General features: G+C 38.4%; 1 protein-coding gene across 3 annotated transcripts in view; it reads left to right on the forward strand.

The window, feature by feature from the left end:
* GRIN2A (glutamate ionotropic receptor NMDA type subunit 2A) overlaps positions 1 to 26,055 on the forward strand; it is a 175,738-nt gene that overhangs the window by 27,690 nt on the left and 121,993 nt on the right. The gene's annotated exons all lie outside the window — the stretch shown is intronic.

The following is a 26,055-nucleotide window of genomic DNA, read 5'->3' on the forward strand; positions in this document are numbered from 1 at the left end:
CAAAGGCTCATCTGTTCCATTTGGACTGCTCAACTTCTTGTCTATAAAAAAACCCCACCTTCTCTATGGTACTTTTAACAACAACTTGGGTAGTATTTTCTGAAGTAAAGTCAAGGTACAAGCAACACCCTCTTTTGCTTACTACTCTGACTTCAGCTATGCTTGAAAATCTTGTAATTGTATCAGCTCTAATCAGGTAATACCCCAAAGGCCATACTGCAAGCACCTGCACACGCCCCTCTGCATTAGAAAGTAGTTAATTTTGAAAATTTACTAGGATGGAGAAATAATGGCCCATTTTGCATGGCAGAACAAGTAATGAAAATTAATGTGCAGTGAATTTGTCAGAAAGCATTAATAAGGAAAGAGTGTATAGGTTGGGAAGCAATTAAACCTGAACTGATGAAGGAAGTTCACTGTAATGTGAGTGAGATCACCTGCCAAATATGCTTATGCAAACAAAATGTCCACTGTAGAGAAACATTTCATGTCATAGCCATGACCTTGAGTCATCTTTTAGATCTCATTAATTTGTGCAAATGACTTCTGTGTTTTATAAAGATAGTTGGCTTTGCAATCTTTGTTGAGAACTAATGGAGAAACAACACAATTAGGTTGAAAAGGTCTCTTTCCAATAACATCACTGAACATGCAGGGTCCTGTTGTATAATGAGTGATCTAGATTAAAGTTGCTGACATTAAAATAAATACACCCAGCGAGAAAATCCCCACAGTTCTCTTACTGGTTCTTCTCACACTTCTGTAATGTATTTTACACCTTCTTGAACAGATGAGTTTGAGCTTTCTCATAGTGTTTTCTTTACTCTGTAAAGAAGTGTGAAGTAGCTTCTGCAGAGAGATATGCCAGAGTCAGTAGAGGTTCTTTGACATGATCTCACAGCCTTCTGAATTTCGTGACTCTTCAACAAGAACTTCCATACGATGCCTATTTTAATAAATACAAGCTATGATTTTAAATTCCAGTAGTGGTTACTTGTAGATGAAATAAACAAGGAACTGCATCATATACTTGTGTTACTTAAACATCCATCAAAATTGCCACCAGGTCCTGCCTAGTTTTCTGATGTAGATAGGAAAAAACCCCAGTAGACTAGTAGCCTTGATGATGTTACCTCAGGTGTTGAACCTGTGCCTGTTCTGACTATTTGGTCCTTAAGCCCCTGGCGCTGCTTGTAAGATTTTGCAGCACAAACTGGTGAAAATGGCCAGGGAACTCTATCATTACCTAAATGACCTTTTACATTAATTTTAATTCCAAAATTGTTGAGACAAAATTAGCAGGAGAGGAAATGGCTGTAAAAGTGTCACACACAATTTTTTAAACAAAATTCTTTGAATAGCCTTCCTCTCCCTCCCCTCCTTCCCCCCACTGAATTGCTGTCTAAAAATAGGGAAGTAAGCCACATAATTCTTCTATGACCCCCAAATCCCCATGTTTTGGCTTCAGTGCAACATTTCAGTATGATCCTTTGAGGGGATATCATTGGGCTGCTTGTGCAATGACCAAGGCAAATGAGCCTTTCTTTGTCAGAAATTCATGGTAGCAGCAAAGGAATTTCTGAAAGTCTATCTAGGAAAGTAGTCTAGACCTTGTCTGTAAATACAAATTGGATTTTTCCAATGTTTTTTTGTTTCGTTTGCTCCTGCCCTTTGCTCTCTACTTTGAAAAGAGATACGAATCAATTGCTAATCCACTTCTGCTTCTGAGTTTTGAAGATAAAAGAGTGATGGGATAATTTCAGTGGTGCAAGGAAAATTATTTATCTTCCTGTTAGATCTGCTGCTAAAGGTAGTTTATTCTGTTTGATCACTTCAACTAGTGCACATAAAGATCTCACTCCTGTCTACAACCCCCACCAGTGATACTTAACTGTATCTATAGAACATGGTTTAGTCAGCTGAGATGTTCCATTCAGACTGAAATTTGCTGGCTGCTGTGTTTATGGATAGAAATACATTTAGGAATGTGGTGGCTAAGTCTCACTTGTCCCATATTATTCTAAGGAACCTGACTGTACCCAGAGAAACAGAATTATTCAGCATATTGATGTCTGCAGTACGAGACATATTGCTGATAAATACTGTATGATAAAGGATCTTTTCAGGCTTCTCAAACTCTGTTTTTTTCCTTCTGTCTTGCAATACATCATTATAATCTCTGCTAGTCTTTATCCCCCTAGACTGGCTTTATACTCACCAATTCACATATCATAAGTTAAGAATTCATGTTCCCCAAAGAGATGTTGAAGAGTAGTAGGTAATTTGATGGACCTAGGTCAGAGCTTGTGCAGTGTCCATATAGGCAATGCAGCTACTCAAAATGCTGATGTCAATACCCTTCTCTCCTGACCCATTTTACTAGAAAATGTGCATCTCCTTTCTACTTTGTATTATGAGTTTAGATTTTAATTCTGTCACTGCATTTAAATGCCAACCATTTCCTTTCAAATTGGAGTCTTCAAATGAAGTTTTTCCAAATCAAATATCATGGTAAAGTAAATTCTCCCAGGAGGCCTGGTACAGTGTGAAACTGGGTGAATAATGGATGCCTGTGCAATGCACATCTCCCTACCAGATGGCACTGCTCAAATTTATAGTCTTGCGTAATCGCTTTAGAAGAGGCTGAACGAATTTGGTTAATTTTAAAAATTCTTTTGTAAATGTTAAAGGATTTTTCCTGCAATGTCTGATGTTATTTTCATCTCCACTTTTGCCACAGCACTGATCTAGGCCACAATAACCTGAATTAAAAGAGAACTCAATACTATGTGTGCCTGGTGATAGGACAAGGAACAACGGGTTCAAGTTAGAACACAGGAGATTCCACCTCAATACAATGAGTCACTTCTTTACAGTGAGGGTGACAGAGCACTGGACCAGGCTGCCCAGCGAGACTGTGCAGTCTCCTTCTCTGGAGACTTTTAAAACCTACCTGGATGTGTTCCTGTGTGACCTGCTCTAGGTATTCCCACTTTGTCAGAGCAGTTGCACTCGATCTCTGGAGGAACCTTCCAGCCCCTAACATTCTGTGATACCAGTTGAAGGGCAGACAGCTTTTGATTATGAAAGCACTAGTTTAGCCATTAATTTTTGGCATATCAGTAAAATAAGACTTTTTGCCTGTAGAGCTACAATTCACATGAGAAAATGCATTAACATAAGGAATTATTTTAGTTAATTATTATCAGAAAGCTTGGTAAGATTCTTTTGATTCCTACTTCCCTTATAATCCTGTTAGGACACTTAACTGAGTGTCCAAGCTGTGGCCTTGCATCCCAGTAGTTGTTGGAGTTCAGCATTTATCTACTTGTAGTGTGCATATTTCCCAGTATGTCAGAAAGTACTGTGGAAACTAAGTGATGTTAGGGTTGTCTTAGGATGATAGCTTAATGAAACATGCTCCTTCAAATGGGCTTAGCAAATTAGAAAATTTCTTGTGTTTCTTAACATTGCATTAAATGTAAAGAAAACCAGTAAAGCTGTCTGAGAAAAGATGCTTGCAGAAGTACTGGTTGAGTCATTCTGTACAAGCAGATGTCTTCACTGCTTAAAATGAAGGCCATTTGTAACATACAAATTTTCAGAGCTGGGAATTATCAGGCTTCTGCCAAACTTGACCTTGGACAGAGTTCTATATACAACCAGCAATCTATTTGCAAATGTATCTGTGCAGGGTTCTCTCAAGGGCAGGTTACTTTGGATGAAGAATGAAGAAAATCTGAAAGGCTTAAGGTGCAAGCAAAAAGGTTTGTGTATTTTAATTTTCTCTGCAGCTCTATCTGCTGTTTTCTAGTGGACCAGAACAGAATTAGATTTGTTTCTGTCCATCTTACAACTCAGTATTGATTTTTGACAAAGATTTTTCCTAAACATCATGAAATATTTTCTTTGGATGAAAGTTCTTTGCCTTGTACTTATGTTTCAGGCTTTTCTGTGAAATTTTAAAGATTTCATCTTTATGTTTAGTGTGTCATTCCTCTCATTAGACTTGTAATCCATTTTGGTTTTCTTTTTCTGTAAATTCTAGTGTCACTGACACCACTTGTCTGTGACTGAACCAGAACTGAGATAATCTATTTAAAATTCAAGTAGAAGATTATAACATTTGATATTAGATAGTGTCCATCTGGTTTGAAATCTAAATATAATAGCACAGTGTAGTGCTAGACTAGCTGTCCTGTAATTCTGCCTGCTGCTGAACGTTCAGAGAAGCCGACAGCATCTTTGCAGTTTTCCCCTTCAGATAAAAAAGGAATGTTTTGGCTGGTCTGGTGCAAAACCAATGCACAACAACCATGCATGTATGGTCAACTAGAAACTTGTTTCCAAATGGGCTGTGACTTACAATCAAAGAATGTCTCTGCAAACTCAGCTCTTTTTACATTTTAACCTTACTAGGTTTTTACCAAGAAATTCTCCTCCTGTTCAAAAACTCCATTGGGATTCCATCTCAAGAACTGTGAAACAATCTCTCTCCTAAACTGGACAAATGTTACACTAAGGATTGCTTGGTGCACAGTATTTATCTTAAAAAGCTGATATTTGGTAGCCCCTTTATTTTCATGTCTAGACACCTTTATTTTTTAACCTAAATTTATTCAGGGTTACCTCAGGTACACTGTGAAGGTATAAGCAGCATTCTTAAATTTAGGCAGCTCTTACACATTTCTAAGGCTCCTCTTTCATCCTATTCGCACAGTAGGCAAGAGTGTCTCTGTCAGTCTTCACTTTGCTAGGCTAAACCTGCCTGTGAGATGGGTTTTTGATTTACCCTTTTCTTTCTATAACCTTTCTCTACACTTATACAGTATCTTTGCTGAATGTGGGCAACAGGAATGTACAAGCCAGTATTTCAGATGATTGTTCACCAGCGCTTTGTCAACCAGCGCTAATGCTTCTGTAGCTGTGCTGCAGATGCTGACTGATGCATCCTGAGATGAACTTTTCGTTCTCAGGACCATGTTACAGCATGATACAGTGATTAATACAATTCATGCCAGGCTATACATCTGGTATGATATTTCAGTGATATGAATCTGAAGTACCTTAACAGTGTTTACCTTGTCTATAAAGACATACAGTATCTATTTCTGCAGTAAATGTTGTTTAGCAGTAGCTTTTTTTACCACTTCCAAAGCATGATTTTTCAAGGTTAGTGTTGAATGCACAGCTCTTCTTTCAGTTCAACATATTCTACAGGAAAATGCTCACTGTAAGAGGCTCTGATTTATTTTATTTGCAGGGAGCAAATTAGGAGCCATGTTTTGCTTTAGATTGTCCTCCTTTTTCTTTACATTTACAACACAAATCCCATCCTTAATTTGAAAACCCCAAGATAATACTTTTCAGTGCATCTAGAATGATATCCATAAGACTCTGTGTTTAAAGTAAAGGCAACTTGTTTTCCCTAATTAGGACACTATAACTTCATGATACCTTCATGGTTTTATTTGAACAGGTAGAATAAGATGGTGACTTACAAGCTCTAATGGTTTAAGTGTAATGAAAGTTTATCCCTTTCTCATTATAACTTCTGAAAAATGTATTGCAAATACTTTTCCATAAGGTCTGAGGATTTTTGCCAGGGCGATTGATCAAGGTGATAAAATCAACAGGACTGATTCTGTCCTCCCTTTCCTAAAACTTCATATTGTTAAAAGAACTAGTTAAGATATATCAAAAAGAATAGACAATTTAATTCATCAGAGAATTAGTGACCCTGTTTTGAAGTGATTTAAAAGTAACTTAATCAGTTTTAGTTTGTCTTATGCTTATCAAGGGAGTGTGCACTTGAAAGTGGAATTTAATTAATTAAAGGGGAATCACACTGACCATTTTGGTTCTAAAATATTGGCACAAAAATGATAGCTATCACTGAAAGAAACAAAATATGAATTACAATAAAAGCACAGTGATGACAGCACTGACTAAAACCACTGTGTTCCTGCAACTTCTTTTATGGTATTTTTAATATCACAATTCCTTTTCAAGAGAAATGTTGAGGTTTCAGAGGCAAAATAATAAATAAATAAAAGTGATAAACATTTTCTACAACAGTGTAATGATTGCAAAGAAGAAATAATAAAAACATGGGTATAGCTGCTTTAATAAGCTAGCATTCATATTCTGGTACAGACAAGATCCATGAAATTAAACAGTCATTAACACCAAATTAACCTTCACGTTAATAAGCATCTCTTTTGGTCAAACTCTGTAATTGGCCATCAAAATGCTACTAATGACTGTTTACCCAGAATTGGGCTATCTATCTTAGAGCAGTTCTGCAAGTGCCAAGAGCAGCTTTCCTTGATCCTTCCTGCACTCTGCCAGTCTCTCAACTGAAATTATACCTGTCATTCGATTTGTCTGTATTTTGGTAATTGCACAGCTTGCTGAACTTTGTTCTGAATCTGTAATTAGCTATTTCTAAGTAGAAAAATGAGCTACTATTCTAGTCTACTCAAGATTTGTAACGGACTAAATTTGGATCTTCCAGGAGTCAGTGTGTCTGTCTGTATTTTAGCCTCATTTATAACTTCATGGAAGACTGATCTTTGCTTTGTACTTCATGGCCCATTGTGCTCCCATAAGGTTAAATGTAGCCTGCTTTGTATAACTGGTTTATAGGTCTAAACCACATTTGTTTTACTGATGGTTAACTTTTTAAGTTTCAGGCATACTCCTTCCTGTACTTACAGCATATGGGTTTCAGACTAAAAGGTTCACACTTAATTATATTGAATGCAATAAATCTAGCAATCAAACCATGCAAAGTATAATCGATGTGTTGGCAATGTAGCCAGACTGTCTAGAATACAAAGTGATTTAAAGAGAATAGCAGGACCTTGGAGGGGAAAGACTGCGCTATAACTTTTATGCTTTCAGATGCTGGATTTATATTTTCACTTTTTCCTTTCTTCTCAGCAGGGGGATAAAAAGAATTATGTAGGTAGTGGAATAAGAGGTAGCATGTTTAGAGCAAATACTTTACAGCTGTGCAAGAAGAGTAGGTTACATGCATTACTTCTATTAGTGACAGCACCATGCTGTTTGTGTGGACAGACTAGTGTATGACTAGTAAGGACTCTTTCAAGGCTGGCATATGTGTCAAAGCAAAGTGGTGAAGTACTGACCAAGGCCAAACCATTTAAGGACTTTGGTATAACCTGGAATAAGTCCTGGAATATTTTGCTTCTTGGCCTCTGATAGATCTGCTGTGCAGGTCTGCACCTCAGTCAGCATTACCAAAGTGTGTGAGAGATCCAGGAATAGAACAGTGGAAAATTAGTCTCTGCAAAAGGCTACAGGCAAAGCAATTTTGATGGAGAAGCAACTAGATCAGCTGTGATGAATGAGGGGTGGGGAGGTGTGTGTACAGCATGGGGGAGGCAGGTGATTGTGAAGACCTTCTTCCCTTCCTCTGCTGCAGGCCAGTATATGTCTGTTGGCTCTGAAATGGCTACTGAATGCTGGGCATGCTGCAGGCCCTAGCCCAGTACCTAATGTCCTGACAGGGAGACTGGGATGAGGGCACAGCAAAGTGTTGCTGGAAAGTGTGTGTGTAAAGAACATATACACATACGCACACACTGTGAATGACTTGATGACGTGGCACCAAGAAATGTGACTGTTTCCTTTGGAACTTCCCACTGTGTGCTGCTAGCTTTACAGAGGGAATATCCAAGTCAACCTGAGGCAGAGAAATCAAGAGCCACGAGTTTTCGGCTCAGTGGAGCATATTTCACTTCTTCCCCAAGGGGAAGTGTAGAACATTTCCTTGTAATTCAGGTGTGTAAATGAGAAGCCCTCCAGGTGCATTACATCCGTCCTCTCATTGCTGCAGCTTACTTACAGAAGCATTTTTTTCCAGTGGCAGTATTTATTCTGTTAGTATTAAAATAATTTGGTGGTTCTGATTCATATACAGCTGGCTTACATATCGAATAAGAAGTTTAGGTTATAGCATGCTCATTTACAGGGTTTCACATGTTGCAGGACCAGGACCATCAGTGTAGAAAAGATATTTGTGGAGAAGAATATCCCACCCGTGAATATTTGAGCTATTTCTTTAGAACTCTGAACTGTTCAGTTAGATTAATGAAAATACCTAATTTATTAGAGAACAAAATGCAGTTGCTTTATAAGGAATCCTGTAAGGTATATAAAATGTGAGTTTTGATTCAAGTTGAAATGACAGCACTGTCCTACCCTTTTATTCATTAGATACTTTGAGGAAATATCTTCTGACATATGCACCTCAGAACAAATGTATGCTACTGTGTTATTGACAATCTAACAGCCCTGTATAAATCAGTGTTTTCTGCAGTTCAGCTGTTAGCCTAATTTGCCCTAATAAGTTGCCTGTGGGCTCAGTCTGTTGTGCAGAGTCCCGATGATTCCTTATTCTGTTCTCTCAACATGGCTTTGATCAATTGTTTCAGACTGGATGTTGGGAGGAAATTCTACACAGAGTGATTACCCATTGGAATGGGCTGTCCAGGGAGGTGGTGGAGTCACCATCATTGGAAGTGTTTGGGAGGAGACTGGATGGGGTTCTTGGTGCCATGGTTTAGTTGAGTAGGTTGTGTTGGATGATAGGTTGGATGTGATGATCTTGAAGGTCTCTTCCAACCTGGTCTGGTCTATTCTATTCTATTCTATTCTATTCTATTCTATTCTATTCTATTCTATTCTATTCTATTCTATTCTTTCGATACCACTGCACCTTTACCGCAGAGCATTCATGGAGATGTGCATGAGTATTTGAAGGGTTTGCTGGATCAGTGAAATGAAATCACAGAGCAGCAGAGGTTGGAAGAAACCTCTGGTTGTCTGGGTCAACTCCCTCAACTCCAGCAGGGACACCTAAAGCAGGTTGTCCAAGACTGTGTCCAGACAGCTTTAGATTATTCCCAAGGGTGGAGACTCCACAAGCTCCCTGGGAGGCCAGGTGCTCAGTCATCCTCACAGTGGAAAAAGTGTTCCCAGATGTTTAGAGGGAACCTTCTGTGTTTCAGTATGTGCCCGTCTTCACTGGCCCTGTCACTGGGTGTCACTGAAGGAAGCCTGAATCCATTTTCTTTGCACTCTTCCTTCAGGTATTTATATGCATTACTAAGAAATTATTTGAAACAGAAGTGGAAGGGCAGAGGAAGCAGGCTATTGCTATCATACCACTTGCAGCTAATATAGAATTGGTGTGAGAAAGTCTTCTGCATTTCTGTGATATAAACATCGCCTGCCTTGAGGTCTTTATCTCATTTTATCTTAGTATTTGATACATAAAGATGGCAACACTTTCCTTAGATTTTAACATAAGAATTGAAGGTATTTTTGTTTGCACTGTTCTGTTTACATTGAGATTATGATACAGTGATCAAGTGTTACAGCTGTCCTAGTTTTCTTGCCTGAGCATTTTCAAGGATGACGTGCTTTCAGTGGGAGACAGCAAAACAAAGTGAGGATTGAAATATGGTGAGTGCTGCAAAGCTATTTACATAAAGGAAAAATCATACAACTGAGTGCAATATTAACCGAGGAATGAATCCTCCATGCCTGGAAGAAGACATCTGCATTCACTTGCTAATGTTGCCTGAACCAAGTCTTTCTTCACTTTGTCTCTCAGGCAGAATTTTTCTTTGAAAGTGGTTTTATAGAGAGCAGGAATGTCAGCACAGTGAAGTGCAGGTGACTTTGAATAAGAATCTTAGAAGTCCTGGAGATATTTGCTTATTTAGATGTTTGCTTCTGAGAGATTTTTATACATTTTCCACTTGAATTTTGGAAAATCTTAAACAGGGTGGAAGCCTTTGTAGAACTCAGTGTCCAAGACAGATATTTAGATGTCACTGGTTTATGCAATGGTATAGATTGGGTCTCATTAACAGATCCTGTGCCAAAAAGAGGAGAATTGGAATACCACAGGGGAGAGGCTTCTTCTTTAGTCTCTAGAGCATGAAATTAAAAAGGCTGGGGAAAACACTCAAGGATATCTGCCAAATCTGATATTTTGCTAATAACTTGATCTAAGTATATATTTTAATGGTAATCTTACAAGTCCTTGAAAATAAAAGTTCTAGGTAAAGCTGATATAATCTCTGAGAAAATAATACAGTAGCAGCTTTTTAAAAATACATTGGATCATCAAATTCCAACAACTCATTCCAGTAGGCTTTGCAGAATACTTCTAGTAAAGATACTCTGCCTATGTGCATTTATTAATGAAACTTTCTTCCATTTTGCCTGTCCTCATGTGCAAGATGATGCACAGTGGAATTGTAGAACCATAAAATGGCTTAGGTTGGAGAGGATCTTAGAGATCATCTACTCCAACCTCCCTGCCATGGGCAGGTACAACCCTCAGTGAGATTCAGCAGCTCAAGGCATCATCCAACCTGGTCTTGAATACCCCTAGGGAAGAGACATCCACAACCTCCCTGGGCAAGGCATTCCAAAGCCTTACCGCTCTTGTACTGAAGAACTTTCTAAACCTACTCTCCCTCAGCATTCCCCCTTGTCCTGTCTCTAGGCACCCTTAAGAAAAGTCCCTCTCCAGCCTTCCTGTAGGATCCCTTCAGGTAGTGGAAGGCAACTCTAAGGTCCCCACAGTCTCTCTTGGCTGAATAACTCCAGCGCCCTCAGCCTGTCCTCGTAGCAGAAGTGCTCCAACCCTTGGATCATCTTTGTGGCCCTCCTCTGGACTCACTCCAATGGCTCTGTGTCCTCCTTATGATGAGGACACCAGAACTGAATACAGTATTTGAGGCGGAGTCTCACAAAGGGCAGAACCACCTCTCTTGACTGGCTGGCCACACTCCTCTTGATGCAGCCTAGGATATGATTTGCCTTCTGGGCTGCATGAACGTGTAGAAGTTTCTTAAGCTGTAAAAATCCGTGGGTTCTGGATATTCCTAACACTTGTTAATAATTTGGAATATGTACATAATCCAAATCTCAATCAGAATTCTAAGTTTTCTGAAGGAAGTGCATAGTATAATAGGAACTTGGTGACTGAAGTGTGTACAAGTGTACATGATTACTGAAATCAAAGAAAATCTAATAATCTACTGCCAGCCTAATTCAGGGTGCCAAAGTTTTATTATGTGCTCATTTTAATATGATTTCAGTTAAATCGACAGCAGAGGATTTATATTCCTTTCACTGTTTATTGCACAAATGTTTTTTCTTCTTTTTTTTTGGTGAATATACTGCTTGAAATTTTTCTCTGGCTAGCCAGGACTGCTTCTCTTGACAGAAGGCTGGGGTTTTGCAGCAGAAGGATGTGGTTCTATGTGGTTATTCAGAGAAGCTCCATTTGCTTCTCAAGTGTAGTACATGAAGCACACTGAGATCTGAAAAGCAGTTAATTGAATTTTAGTTCCCCCTTAGCCTTTTTATTAACTGCAGAGATATAAATGCATTTCTTTAATATATCCTCATAATTCAATTTCTTTAGCTATTTAAGTAATTTTATCTTTTTAAAGTGTCCTTTTGTCTGCCACAGCTACCATTGAGTTTTGAAATGGCAGATGTTTTTTTACAGGTGAAATTTTAGCAATGCCTCACAGAGATTGTCCTGATTTGTGCCATGTCTGTAAGAGTGGCACCAAATGATAATGGCTTTATCCCTACCTTTGGTACATTCTTTTGTAGCTGGTTGAAAAATCGAAAGATGTTTAAACAAGAACTTTTCTCTGTCATTAATATTCAGATAACTCATTTTTTGACACGTTCATTGATAGTTTTCTGATGGGCCACCAGTCATAATGACTTACAATTTGCAAAGGGTCTGGGGAAATGTTCTCTGTCATGGGCTGTTGTAGCACTATTCCTCTCTGAAAAAAAATAATTAAAAAAAAAAAAAGGCAAAGAAAAAAAAAGCCTCTAGGGAGTAAAAAGGAGGGAGAAGGATTAGTTTTTTCCTTTCAAGTCATGTAAGATAGCAGTCAGACATAGCCACATGTAGATAAGCTTTCTTTGGATGACCTCTGCTGCTTTCTGATTTGGCTTTTCTTTTGTATTGATGCTATTCCCTCCACCTTTATCCCTCATGACTTTGAATGTCCAGTTTGATTTCTAAATAATCATGAATCAAAATCTTAGCATTCAGCTAGCAGACAAATACAGGAGATGTTGAAGACTGAAGGGTTTTGAGCTCTTTAACCTGATCCAGGAATTTGTTGACATAATTGTCATATTTGCAGACTGAACAGTAGGACCAGACATGTCCTCATATTATTCTGGATCTGTTGCCTGCCGGGGCAGTAGAGGTGGATGATTAAGCCTCAGCCACGGCGCTAACTTGTGGCTCTCTGTCGCTCGTTAGTACACAGTTCATGCTCTCAGTGATGAAATATGGAAACATTTTGATGGTACTTAGGAACAGGACACAGCAATAAAATTGGCTTTCCACTGTGGTTTACTGCTGTCTCTTGAGCAGCATATGAGGCTTGTTTGCCTCATCCCTGCCTGTGTTGGGCGAACAGGTCGTCACAGGTAAATCTGCAGATGTTTTTCTTAGTTTTGATTCAGTTTATCTAATCTGTAGGTTCCCTGTGACTTCTTGCTTCTCCCCTAACTGCGAGACACAGCATTATTAAAGCCAGATGAAAACACCACGCAGCTCATTTTTTACTAAATTACCCTGAACAGGTAATTATAGCCATTTGTAAAGCTCTTGCTTTCTTTCAGTACTCTCTAAAAAACAACTTTCTCATGCAAGTTAGGTAAAACGCCCACAGAGGTTAACAGCTAGACAGTTAGACATGTCATTCACTTAAAAAAATCTCTCCATGAGGCCAAGGGGTGGACTTTATTGTATGCAGTAAAGTATCATGGCTGGGCAAAAGATGCATTTAATGATACTGTTGTTTGGAGTTCACAACTGGAGAAAAAGAACTCTTTGCTTTGCAGTTTTTCTAGGTACCTCTGCGGTGTCCATTTCATTAGTGAGAAAAAAACTGCTAGAGAATGCAGCAGAAGGGATATGGTTACTTCTCTACTTGCTGGTCTGGAACCTGAAGTTGTCTCTTGTTTCTGGGTTAGATGTTTGTTTTCTTTTGTTTTGTTTGTTTGGGTTTTTTAATTTAAATTCCAGGTTTGCTTTAATTTCATTCAAGTGCCAAAAGCAGGCTTTTATAGCAACATTTACCTTCCTTCAAGGCTGATTCCATGCTTTGGTTAATTCTATTGAACCAAATCTCTTAGCTGTGAGTATTGTGCTAGAATTATGAAGTGGGCACTTTGTGGCATGCTTCTTGGGTAATTAAAAAGTTTGAAAGTGTTGCAGATGTTACTTGGGTGGAGAACTGGTGACTTTCTCTCATATGTGTATCTCTACCCTCCAGGCTCCTTCAAAAGGATTTCAGAGTTTTCTACTGAAGCAGATTCTTGCAATCTCCTAGCACTTCTTGCGTGTCTTTGCAAGAGATGATAGGGAGTGGGCAATTATCTTCTGAGGGATATTTATATAGATACTAGCTTTTGCTGCATGTATGCTAGTATATATTAATTCTTCCTTTTTCTAGACTGGTGATCTGAAATAGAAGTGACTGGCAAAGAGAAATGTCTTAAGGGACTTGAGTATCATGGCAGATTGCAAGCTATTCCATGCTATATGTTCACCTACATAACCAATGACCCTTCTACACGATTCCTTTCTTAAATAGCTCATGCAAACCCCAAAAATCTGAGCTTTGGTGCAACTCCAAGTGCATCTCCATGAGAGCTTCTTTCAGCACTCTCTCACACTGGTCTGTTTCCACCAGTCTGAACAAATGTCACACAGCTTTGCTCTATCACCTGACCCTAAGTGCAGGCAACCACACAGGAGAAGGGGAATAGGTTACAAAACTCTGATGGTGCATACAGAAACCTTTTAGGTGGAGGATAAATTATACTAATGATCAGTTTTATAATGCAATTTGGAAATATCCTTGTTCAGTTTCTACTTCTGACAAATTAACTTACCTCTACAATAATAACAACTTTCTTATTCTTCTACTCTTCACCTCTTTGCCATGCTTTGCCATGGTTTCTCTTTCTCTTTAAAGAGAAGGAAGTCACAGATGTTGATAATTTTCTTCTGACCTTTCCAGCTCAACTCTTGAGAAATTCCATCTTTTGATGTGCTTATTCAACCACATCTCTAAACAGCCTTATGCCTTAGAAGAAATATATTGTCTAATTACATCTGTGTGCCATAGGCAATTGAGGATATTTATTTGGGTGCGTAATTGGCCAAAATACTTTTGCAAGCATCCTCTATCTCTTGTGCTACCCTTCAACACAAGGAAAAGAAGAAACATGAATGTTATCAGTAAGTGAATAAGTCATTAAAACAATAAAATCCCTTTCATTTACGAAATATCTGACTCAGTAAAGTGTCTGCTTTTATAGCAAAGCATGCCATGCCATGCCATACTGGTTGTAGCACGTATACAAGCCACATACACTTTTCTTGCCACAAAAAGCATAAGGAAAATCTTTTCAAAGTGTCAATTTGTTTCCCTATAATGCTGGTCTTCGAGACATCTGAATTCTGCACAAAATTGAATTGTATGCACCCAAGTAATGCTGATACACAGGAATGCAGGGGTTATTTAAATCTTAGGGAAATGTGGAAATAAGGACCATGGTTGAGCTGGAGTTAATTAAAATAATTCCATGAATGTATGATGGGTAGCAGGAGAACAATGAACTATCCTCAACCAACTTTCACAACGTCTAGAATGCCAAGTAATGTTTATCAGTAACCAGATCAGTTTCCTACCAGGTGCACTGTACATGTTGGTGCAGCGAACTCCCCTTGTGAATCCTGCAGCTGGGAAGGCAGAGTTCGTATGAAAATCTTGCAGTTGCTTAGAAAATCCAATATTAGGAAAATTATATATGCTAAATAAAAGATTGTTTCTATCCAGACTAGTAATTCTTTCTTTTTCATAGGAAATACAGTGTTTTTGCATTTCTCACATGAAAAACTGTTTTTGTCACAGTTCCTAGTCATAGGGGAAAGAATATCTTCCTGCAGCTCAGCTGGAGGTAGAGTACTGTTTATTTTGTAACTCTTAAGAATAGTTTTCACACTCAAATACAGGGCCAAAAATGGCATAAATATGTCAGAAACAAGACTTCTGTTTTTTATCTGCTGTGTATGTGCACGTATAGCACAAAAACCTGGTCAGGCTGTGCCAGTTTTAGACTAGAATTTAATAGGCTATTTCATTTAGGAGGGACCTATAACAATCATCTATTCCAACTGCCTGACCATTTTAGGGCTGACCAAGTTAATGCATATTATTAAGGGCATTGTCCAAATGCCTCTTAAGTGCTGATAGGCTTGGGATGTCAACCACCTCTCTAGGAAGCCTATTCCAGTGTTTGACAACCCTCTCAGGAAACAAATACTTCCCAATGTCCAGTTTAAAACTCCCCTGGTGCAGCTTTGAACCTTTCCCACATGCCCTCTCTCTGTATGCCAGGGAGAAGAGATCAACACATCCCTTTCCATGTCCTCTTCCCAGAAAGCTGTAGAGAGAAATGAGGTTTCCCCTCAACCTCCTTTTCTACAAACCAGACAAGTCTAAAATCCTTTGCTTCTCTTCAGGATGTTCCTACCAAATCTTTCACCAGATTTGTTGCCTTCCTCAGGAGGCTTTTAAGGACCTTCACATCCTTCCTAAATTCTGGGGCCCACAACTGCACACAATACTCCAGATGAGGCCAGACCAGCACAGAATAAAGTGGGACAGCTACCTCTTTTGACAGCTGGTTGTGCTGTACTTGATGTACCTTGGTACACAGTTTGCATTCCTGGGAGCTGATAAGACTGCTGACTCGTACTGAGCCTGCTGTGGGCCAGCACCCCCACATCCCTTTCTACAGGGTGTTTTTGGTTGTCTAACTCCAATGAAACTGTATGATTAATGTCTGACTGATCTGCCAAGAACTGGCTTTTCTCATTTGTCCATGCACAGCCACTCACCCTCTATGTTAGCCACAGCTTTGTTGCCTGTGGATTTTTTTCTACTATTTGTTGACCTTGAATGAGAATTGTGCTTCTGCTGTCATGATGAATAGTTTTGAGGCAGTACAAACAACCTTTTCATCTGTGTACTTGACCACAGGCAGATGCTTCTTCAGTGTAAACTTTAGTGACCTCACCAGGTCTCCGTCTATTTAAATTCTGTTTACAGTTGATTCCTTTGGTCTGTATTAATGTTCTATGTACCAAAATAATAGTAGGATCTAATTATTCAATAGCTCCAGTGAGCTTCTCTTATAAAAATGGATGAGAACTGCACAGAAGGCTGTACAGTGTTGCACAAATAATAAAAAGGTGGAACAAGAATGAAATCTCTGGATGCTTCTTTCTTTGAGTAAACCTCTAAATACCTCACTAAAATATTGGTACTTAACCTGCTGGTCAGGTGCACAGAATCTACTGCAAGAGTAATTATCAAGACATTCCTGCTCTAAAGCCACCATAAATACTATTTTACATCTTACTACCAGGAGTTAAGCTGTATGTATTTTAAAAGGCTTGAATAGAGGTGAGCAGATGGAATCTGAAAAGAACAGGAATTTAATAACAACATGACTTTCTTTTAAATGTCTCCAGCTACTGTGCCAAGTCCTATGGTTTCGTTACGTACATATCAACCACTGCAAAAAAAATGGCTCTTTTTAAACACAGAGTTAGTCCAGATCATTTGTAGTCTGGCCAGAATCCACCTGTGGCAAAATATAGCTAAAAGATTTGATTCAATAAATGATCCTTTATTCTGATCATTTGTATTTTTGCTTTCTTCTTGGAAGGAGTTTCCCTTTTGAAATGTAGGTTTCCATGTAGGGCTGTAGCAGATTTCCTGTTCAGGATAGCCCTGTGATCTACCACTAGTAGAAATGATGATGTTAGGTTGTTGGGTTTTTTTTAATGTAATTTGCTGGTGTGGGTTCTCTTAGAAGACCAAAACTAGTCACACTGTATTTGATTTGCTGCAAATGTAGTGACAGATTTGTAACTGTATGTTTTCTTACTTAAAAAAAAGGTTGCTACTGTATATACCTAATTACGTCTGCATTTTGTGTTGTGACTCCAGATCTTTAAACTTGTGCCTTCAGAGAAGACATCAAGGTTTGTGCTCAGTTTTGTCACTTGACAGAGGTGAGAGAGACTTTTCTATTGATGTAATGGTTTGTTTGTCTAGGGGAGAATGAAAGGGATGAGATGAAGGAAGGCAGGGAGAGGGAAGAGCAGAGCATTTGTTGGCTCTGAAACTAGAGCTCTGCTGATTGGAGATTTCTTCTAATGTGAACATGAGCAAGTCATTTAGCTGTGGTGCATAAACTCAGTTGTAGGAGTCCAAGTTATTTCCAGCTTTGGCTCCAGATCATAACTTGCTGAATCTGTTGCTCAGTAATCATTCTGAGCCAAGGAGGCTGAAAGCAAACTACTTAATTCTGTGTCCACTTCTCACAGATCAGTATTGTGGGTCATGAACTTCTGTACCACCTTTCATCCAGGTTCAGCTGGTTCAGGAGTCCACCTTTTATCAGGGAGCACTCTTCTGCTGGCTTCAAAAAAATGACTTACAAAGCTTTGAATGCTGGACACGGATTTGGGGATTATTATATTGAGATTGGAAATAGGAATTTTATGTAAACCACAAATACCACTGCCAAAAATCAAAACCCACTGAAATAATTGAAGTAGTAAGACAGTAACATTAATGTAGTAAGAAGAGCTTTCCTCCCCAAAATCCACAGCACATTTGTAAAACACTGTGAAGTTTGTAACAAGAATAGATTAATGATTAAACATTTAACATTACAAAATTTTCTCCTTTAATACAGACTCTTTTAAAAAGTACCCATAATTAGGGCTACTGTTTTCAGTGCCTTTTTTAATCCATAAATCTTACCTTGCTAAAATTGGAGTGTCTGGGATGTTTGCCCAGGCCACCTGGGGATCCTTGGTATATCCACTGAATTGTGCAGATGACCTGTTCCTATACAGTAAATTCATCATACTCTGATGTGTTAGATTTCCTGTCCAGATGGGTAACCTGTGTAACACATGTACAAGTTTGTCTGGGAAATTCTAGAAAATAATATAGTCTTCATGTTGAAAACATACTGTAAAAAGGTCAGTGGATATTATCATCCCTTTTTGCTGAACTGGGAGATGATAGTGTCTTTCATTTAGAATAGAGTAGAATAGAATAAACCAGGTTGGAAGAGACCTGCAAGATCATCGTGTCCAGCACATCATCCAACACCATCTAATCAACTAAACCATGCAACCAAGTAAGGTTGCACAGGAGTTGTTTTTCTTCCTACTCCCAGCTCATTCATGTTTTCTGAGATGCATTAAAGATCTGTTCAAGCAACTGTGCAGATAAAAATGCAGAAGAGCTATCACACAAACCGAATGTGCTATAGAACTCTATGGCCTGTTACCATTATGTAAAAAAAGAGATACCTTTAAATCTTTTATGTTCAACGAATTCACACAAAGGTGAGATGTTGGAAGTTTCTTAAAAGTCAACAAAAAAATAAGGGTGACTTTGATGCAAGCAAATGTTGGGGAGAATACCCACAGCTGTTAATTATTAAGCACTTCTAATAACCTTGAAAGCTGGAGATTTGGTTTTGTGCCTCTTATTTTGCTTCTTATGACAGAAAGGTAGAGAACGTGGTTATCTCAGAAAAAAGAAATGATTAGACAAGCATGATCACAGATGAGGGAGCACCCAAGGGACAACTTCACAAGCTTTTGCTCAGTCAACCCTGCAATGAAGTGCAACCTTGTGGAAGTAAAGACACCCGAGAGGCAGAGGCAAGGCACATCCCAAACTTGAAAGTCTTTAAGTCTGTAGGTGCAGCTCCATGCTGAAATTCTTAAACATTACCCAAGATGCAAACTTTAATTTGTTGCTGAACTTGCCAAAGCACATAAATTCTACACAAAACCAAACACATTTTTATTATAGCACAAAGCTGAAAATATATACAATACAGGAAACTGAGTTTCGTTGCTGTGGCAAATGAAAGCAGGCAGGGACCAGTCACTAGTCTGAGCTTATGGTAGCTCTAATAGCATACAGTGATTACTCTGGGTGGTAAAAATCTAAAAGGTTGCTTATAGAAGATGCCACATATTTGATTTCTGGTATTTCCTTCATCTCTTAGAATGAATTCTCACTAATATTTAAAGAGCTCCAAACTAGACCTAATAGTCTTTTGTTGTTGTTAATGTTTCACATAAACCCTGTCAAATTCTTTTCTGATCAGAAAAGCTATTAATACTGCATCTACTTAAATGAATTACTAGTGCATTGATACCACCTAACATGAAATAGAGCTGTTGAAACATGATGGATACTAGTTTAATTTTATATTCCTCAGGGAAGTGGGCAACATGAATGCAACAATAACTTGAAGTAATGGTCCAGTGATTCCTAGTGGGATCAGAGTGTGTGATGCCAGTGTTAGCTTGATAGCTCTCAAGAACACGAAGGCTGTGAAACAAATTGCAGTGAAACAAATGGGTCTCCTTTCCATGCAGGCAGTGATCCTAAAGTGAGTCTTCTGCTTAGGTGTGTCTATATATGTGGAGATCTTGAAGGAGTTTACAGAAAAGTGGAAAGGATTTGGTCGCATTGAACTGATCAGATATGACCCCACGGTCAGAGGGAGAGCTGAGATACATCCAGCTCTCAAAGTTTCTGTACCAGTCATGAGAGGGAAAGTAGTTATCATAATGCAGTGCTGTTCCAGATACTTGGTTATGACTGAGCAATTAGACAAGTTTTAGAGTGAATGTCACACTGAATCCAGCAGTCAGCCTCAAATGGTGGTAAGTAGCCATCTCCCCACTGAACCATCCGTGACATTACCCAGGGAGCTACAGAGGCCGTTCTGCACCTGGCATCCCTCGTGTGCCGAGGGAACACAGTGCCTTGTGCTGTTGGATGCTCACCTCATTGTGCATTGGCGCATTAGCCATTTCTGTGTAGACTTTATCTCTGTAGGCAGATGGCAATTCAGAGAATTCACTTATTGCTTGGTGCTGATAGTTAGTTTCCTCAGTAAAGGAGCATTTAAATTCATTTTAAAAATGAACTGCAGGCTGGTCTGCTACCTGTTTGAGAAGCTGGCTGATGTTATACGTATTCTATATAGGTTTGGGATTTTGGAAATGTTTAATAATGCACCTTAATTGCATTTTATAATTTCTTCTGTTCCTGGATCCTGCATTGATTAACAAACCCCAAACGTCATTGGAAATAAAACTGATGCTCAGTAAGTGGATCAGAAGTAAAGTTTGGTCCAGACATTACCCGTAACTGTTGGGTGGTTCTTCTGTTCCATACCTTCAGCAAAGATGACCTGTTCTTGCAGCTTCCTTCACAAATATAGCCTGACATACACATGAGGAAAAATGATTTGACTGTTGACTTGTAATGCTGGTAGTAACTATTTAAATTCCTGTGTTCAAAGTCTTTTAAAGGTTAAGAAAGATTGCACACATACTAGTGCAGAGGAATTGATGTTTGCTCTGAGGGATGAATTGCCAAAGGGCATCCTTTGCAGTAAAATTGAACAAATGGATATGATCAGGGCTGGCATACTTTTACCAGTGGTTTGTATAGCTAGAATTATCCTTTTGGTGCTCCACTGAAATTGGAGAATATAAGAAAAGGGAAAAGTTGCTACTCATTGGGTTGAATATATAAAACAGTGCCTGAGTGGCTTTCATCAGACATTCTTATATTTAGTGTTTGAACAGAGAGTCAAGTATGCAAAAAACCAAGGAAGAGCTGAATGAAGCCAATAAAAAAAGATGGAGTTGATTTTTACCTAGAAGTTTCTTTTAGCAATATCTGTGTTATATGTAACTAGTTACAAAATTAGCAGCCAACTTGATTACTTACCTTGACCTCGTAAAAACAGTTTCCCCTTTCATTTGTATGATGTTTGAATGTCCACTGAAAAATGTTGTCAGGTTTTTTTCTTACGTCATTTCTTCTAGGCAGGTCCTTGCTGTCTACAAGAACCTGCTGGTGAAAACCTTCTAATTAAAGCATATCCTCTGTGCTGGTAATTTCAGAGCTGGCCTAGCCAGCTTTGCTTTCAACAGATTTTGTATTTTCAGGCTGCCTAGGTAGGCTGCCTAAAGCTTTGCCTTCTAGATAACTGTCATCTTAAAAATAAAACTTAAGTATTTGAAATTCATGTGAAGTTAGAATAGAAACAACTTCTCTCCAAACTATAATTTGTGCAAAACTTTTACATATAAAAGTATAGACAACACATGGAATTTTGCTCATCTGAGCTTGCTGACATGTCTTCTGCATGATACCTGGTAGGCGCTTAAGGGAGAACATTTTCTATGTTCCACTGCTGGTTGTATTGTTAGGTCCTTCCATCATGTGATATATCATGAACACATAGAGTCCTGTAGGCACATTTCCAAGTGATGACCACTATTAGCTATCAGATAGTAGCCTGTTTAAGATACCAGTCAGCAGGCAAATATGAACTGCTGGAATTTAAGAAAACAATATGGTGAGGAGAAGTTGTGGTGCCCCACGCTTCAGCTGAATCCTTTATGGCTGTGTGAACAGGCACCTGAAAGATCATGTTAGATCCTTTGTGGTAGAAGTATTGGTCTGGGAAGGGCTGTAAACAGGGTGAAGGTTTGGGGAGGTGGCACTGATGGTGAGAGAGGACAGAGTTGGCTATGCAACAAGGGGAGCAGAAGCTGTGGAAACAGCTCTGGCAGCACCAAGCTTTTGTGGTTGTGCTCTCCCAGCAGCAATCAGAAATACTTTATGGTAAGGGCTTAATTTCTTTCTTGGTTTTCAACCCATCCTGGCAATGTGTGTAGCTTTTCTAGCAAAATACACTTTATCAGGAACCTCACTCAGAGAAGAAGAGGAGCCCATTCTGTACTAGGTTACCATGTCTGTAATGGACTGGCAAGGTGCTGGAGTGGGGACAACTTTCTCTGACAGAACAAGTAACATTTCTGGGGCTCTGGAGCTAAGCTGGCTCTGTATATTTAGTTAAAGGTTTAGCACTGGAAATGCATGAATAATTATGACTTCATTTCCTAACTGAAGTGCATTTTGTGATTACAGAAGAGAAGACACTGAATGGAATGTAGTGTTTTTGAGGCTGAAATACAGCCTTACAGAGGGAAAGCTGATGTTTACAGCAGAGCTGGCTGAAGACAGTCAAAGCAAAGTTTTCACTGTAATTATGCCTTCTAGAGCGAGGTTTTTCCATGTTCAAGAAAGCTGCCTGAGTTTGTGGTAGATGTCGTTCACAATCATTGTCTCTATTCTAAAGCAAGACAAAATGTTGTAGAGATAAAGGTATCTACTTTCATTTGCCTTTATGTATTATGTTTCTTGAAATATTTTCCACATAACCTTTTTCTGGGTAGAGACTTACTAGTACCTTCTGAAATTTGGAAATTTTGACTGGAAGCAGTTGTAGGGGCAGATGGAATAAAAAATGTGATATTCTGAGATAGAGTGCATTTATCAAAATGAGCTACCCATTTTAACCATGTATTTATTTATTGAACATGTTTCTGGATACACTGAAGGGGTTTTTTTTTAGTTCAGCTATTTATGTGCAAATCTTACACTATTTTTCCTTGGACTTTTTTGTTTTCCCCCATTCCCTGTATACCACTAAAGTGCTTTACTACTGCAGGTGATATTAAGCTACAGCAGCATGAACAGATGTAACTGTATTCAAAATTGTTTGGAAGCAATTTTTATCCCATGATTCTTCCCCTGTTTTTCCCCCACCTCAGATAAAAAACCAAAACAAACTAAACAACATAAGAAAGATCCCTATGTGGGACTGCTGCAAGCAGAAACAGAGGTGGTGAATGTTTGGTTTCCAAGCAGTTTATTATCAGACAATGCAAAATCTCAAGGTCTAAATTAAAAATAAATAAATAAATCTTTTGATCTGAAGAAGTGCTCTGTAGATGGCAGCATTGATGAGGCCTTACTCTCTTTCACCCTGAAATGAAAAGCGGCAAAAGAGTGGTTAACTGAAGGCATTTTCGTAGTAGGTTTTTATACAATTATAGAAGTAGCACTTGGCATTTTGCTTACATAATAAATTGAAGTTGCTTCAGAGTCCAGTGACTTAGGTTGATTTCCATGCTATTGCTAGTGTCAGTGGAAGGTCTGTGATAATTTACAACTTCTACTTTTAGTGGGGCACATTTACTTCAAACTGCACGTGATCACATTCATTTATGAGACTGAAAACAGGAATTGACTAAGTCGCCTGTTGGTCCTTTTCTGTGGGTGGATATATTATGAAATATTTTCTGGCTTAAACTCCTTAAGTAGCTCTACACACTGTATGATCACAAGCATCATTATTGTTCTGCATAGTCTTGCTGAATTCTTTTATATCTGCTGTTTTCAAGCATTCACATGTTCTGGTTTTTGGTGAGCAATAGTGAAAGTCATTATAAAAGCCTAGACCTTGAAGATTCAGTTTCCTTACCTCGATTAAGACATTTTTCTTGCTAAGGATGAAATAAGCTTTATTAGGAAAAGAGAGGGTACTTGTTTAGTAATATACCATACAGTCAGAAGCCACAGATATGTACATGGAAATTATAAGTAATTCTAGTTTCCTCACTCCTTGTATGTCTACACTGAATTTTAGCTTCAGTCTGTGCTGGTCATTCATGAAACAGCCATGGATTTTGTAAGGGCACAAGAAAAGTGAGGTTTTAAAGGAAGTGATACATGTTGCTTAAATATGTTGACTAATTAAATAGGTATTTACTTAAAAGATGCACACTGCTTTAAGTTGCTTGATATTGTGAGATGTCTTCTTTTATTTTTGTCATATCAGGTTTTTCATTTATCTTTAAATCTATACTCAGGAGTTGCTTGGCTATAAGGTCAGTGAGGCATCCAGTACTTAGTGGTGGCAATGATGAACAGCAGACTGCAGTTAGTCAATTTTGCTGTCATCTGTTTGCAAGAGAGAGTTATATTCATCTTGCTTGTTGTCATCTATTTCTGTCTACGAGGTAGGGAATCATGGTTTGGTGTGTTTTGTGTCATTTGATCACTACTGTGTCCTTAATATTATTTCTAAACTTAGCAGAGTTATCAAAAACTATAGCTGCTTTTCTTCTCCAAAAAGTTGCAGTCTGAAGTGTGTGTTGAAAAAAATACAAATGCTGAGAAGATGAAGCTGATTTTTTTTTTTTAAATGGTTTCAAGTTTAAAAAAATTACAACTGCTTGTATTCACAGGATTTTATATTTTATATTATATTATTATTTTGCATTGACAGTTATACTTGCGCTAAAGTATCAGAGTTGAGAATGCAAATGAAATAACCCTTAGTGGTGTTGGAGATAGGAAAGTGGTCAGAGGTTTATGATTAAAAAATGGTCATTGTCTCTAAAATCCCATATGCATTTTTTGGGGTAATTCTTTGGTTGTGATTCCTCAGTCATTTCAGATGTTCAGTGCCTAAATTGAGAAATATACGTCTTGATACTTAAAAGTGTGGACTGTATGCAAAACCTAAACCATAGCTGGAAGTGAAGTGTTGTATCAGCTCTTCATGTCCACAGCCTGGACCTTAGGCCGGTTTTGAACACAATTGTGTGTTCCTTAGTCCATTGCCCATTGAGAAACAGATATTTCTTACCTTGCAGGATATAGAAAATTATTGTTTTTTTTTTTTTAATGTCAGTAGATTGCTTTGAAACCCTAGACAGAAGAGTCAGAAGGCTGTTGGCTGAAAAGTATTAATTGTTGTTGCAATATAAGCTTTAATACTTTAATCACTGATGAAAATGCTTAGTGTGAGACTCCCTGAGAGTGAATTAGGAATGTTCTTGGCTTGCTAGCACATTAACATGCTAAACAGTCTGCTTATGCCTTCATTTACAAGTGAGGCAGCCTAGATATTAGCTTCAAATAAGCATAAACTTGTTTTGATGACTTTTCAATCAATAGGACAAAATACAGATATGAAGGTAAAATCAATATAGTGGCAGCTGCCCTGACATAGCACCACAGAATGGGCTGAGTAGTGGAGATGTAGAGAGATTAAAAATGAAAAGCTGCTTCTTCAGACATGTAGAAATCACTAGTACAAAAGATGTCAATGAAGTTATATTAATAATAAAATATGACTTCGGATTTCATCCTCATACTGCTTTGATGCATGTGTGGATTTTCTGACAGTAATTTTGAGGCAAGATTTAACTTATAGTGACTTTTTTCCCCCCAAATTAGATCTAACATAACTTGGTAAGTCATAATATCTTCCAGTTCAGAGCAGATATTGGATGGATACTTCATTTGCTGTTCCATTTCTATCAACTGCAATGAAGTCATATTATAGACTCTGCTTGGTTTCCACTGTTAGTTTCTGCATTATGCAAGCTACTAAAAAGCCATATGAATTAGGGAAAAACCTTTTATGCACAGCTGAAGTGACACAAATGCACAATGCAAAAATAAGTGAACTTCTGTTGCCTATTGTAATGCTAACTTTTTAATTTTTACATGCTAAAACCTCAAATGTTTTATTCATTATATTTTTCAGTAGTCTGCTCTGTTTGTTGCAGTTTACATAAGGCTTCCTGGCTTAGAGAGCAAAAGGGGTTTTTTTGGTGATTCCATGTACATTGGTGGAGTACATTTGAACTCCTGGCCGTTTCCTCTGAGACTGCATGTTACCCTAGGTATGTTTTGGAGCATGAATTGGGAACTGGGTTTGTCAGCTTAAAAAGGAGCTGGCATCATGCACTCTGCCTAGAGAGATGCTCTTAGCATATTGTACAGATGCAGAAGCAGCACTAGCAGGATATATTTTTCTCATCCATATATTCACCTGAAGTCAGACTCTCAGAGCCCCTTTCTAAAATTTACAAGATGGGGTACCTCTGGGGTCATACATTTTTTGGTGACCTTCCATTTTTTCCAGATGATTGCCTTTTTCTAAGGCAGTTTTTATACT

This window comes from Dryobates pubescens, chromosome 4, assembly GCF_014839835.1.
Source record: "Dryobates pubescens isolate bDryPub1 chromosome 4, bDryPub1.pri, whole genome shotgun sequence".
In the NCBI taxonomy this organism is placed as follows: Eukaryota; Metazoa; Chordata; class Aves; order Piciformes; family Picidae; genus Dryobates; species Dryobates pubescens.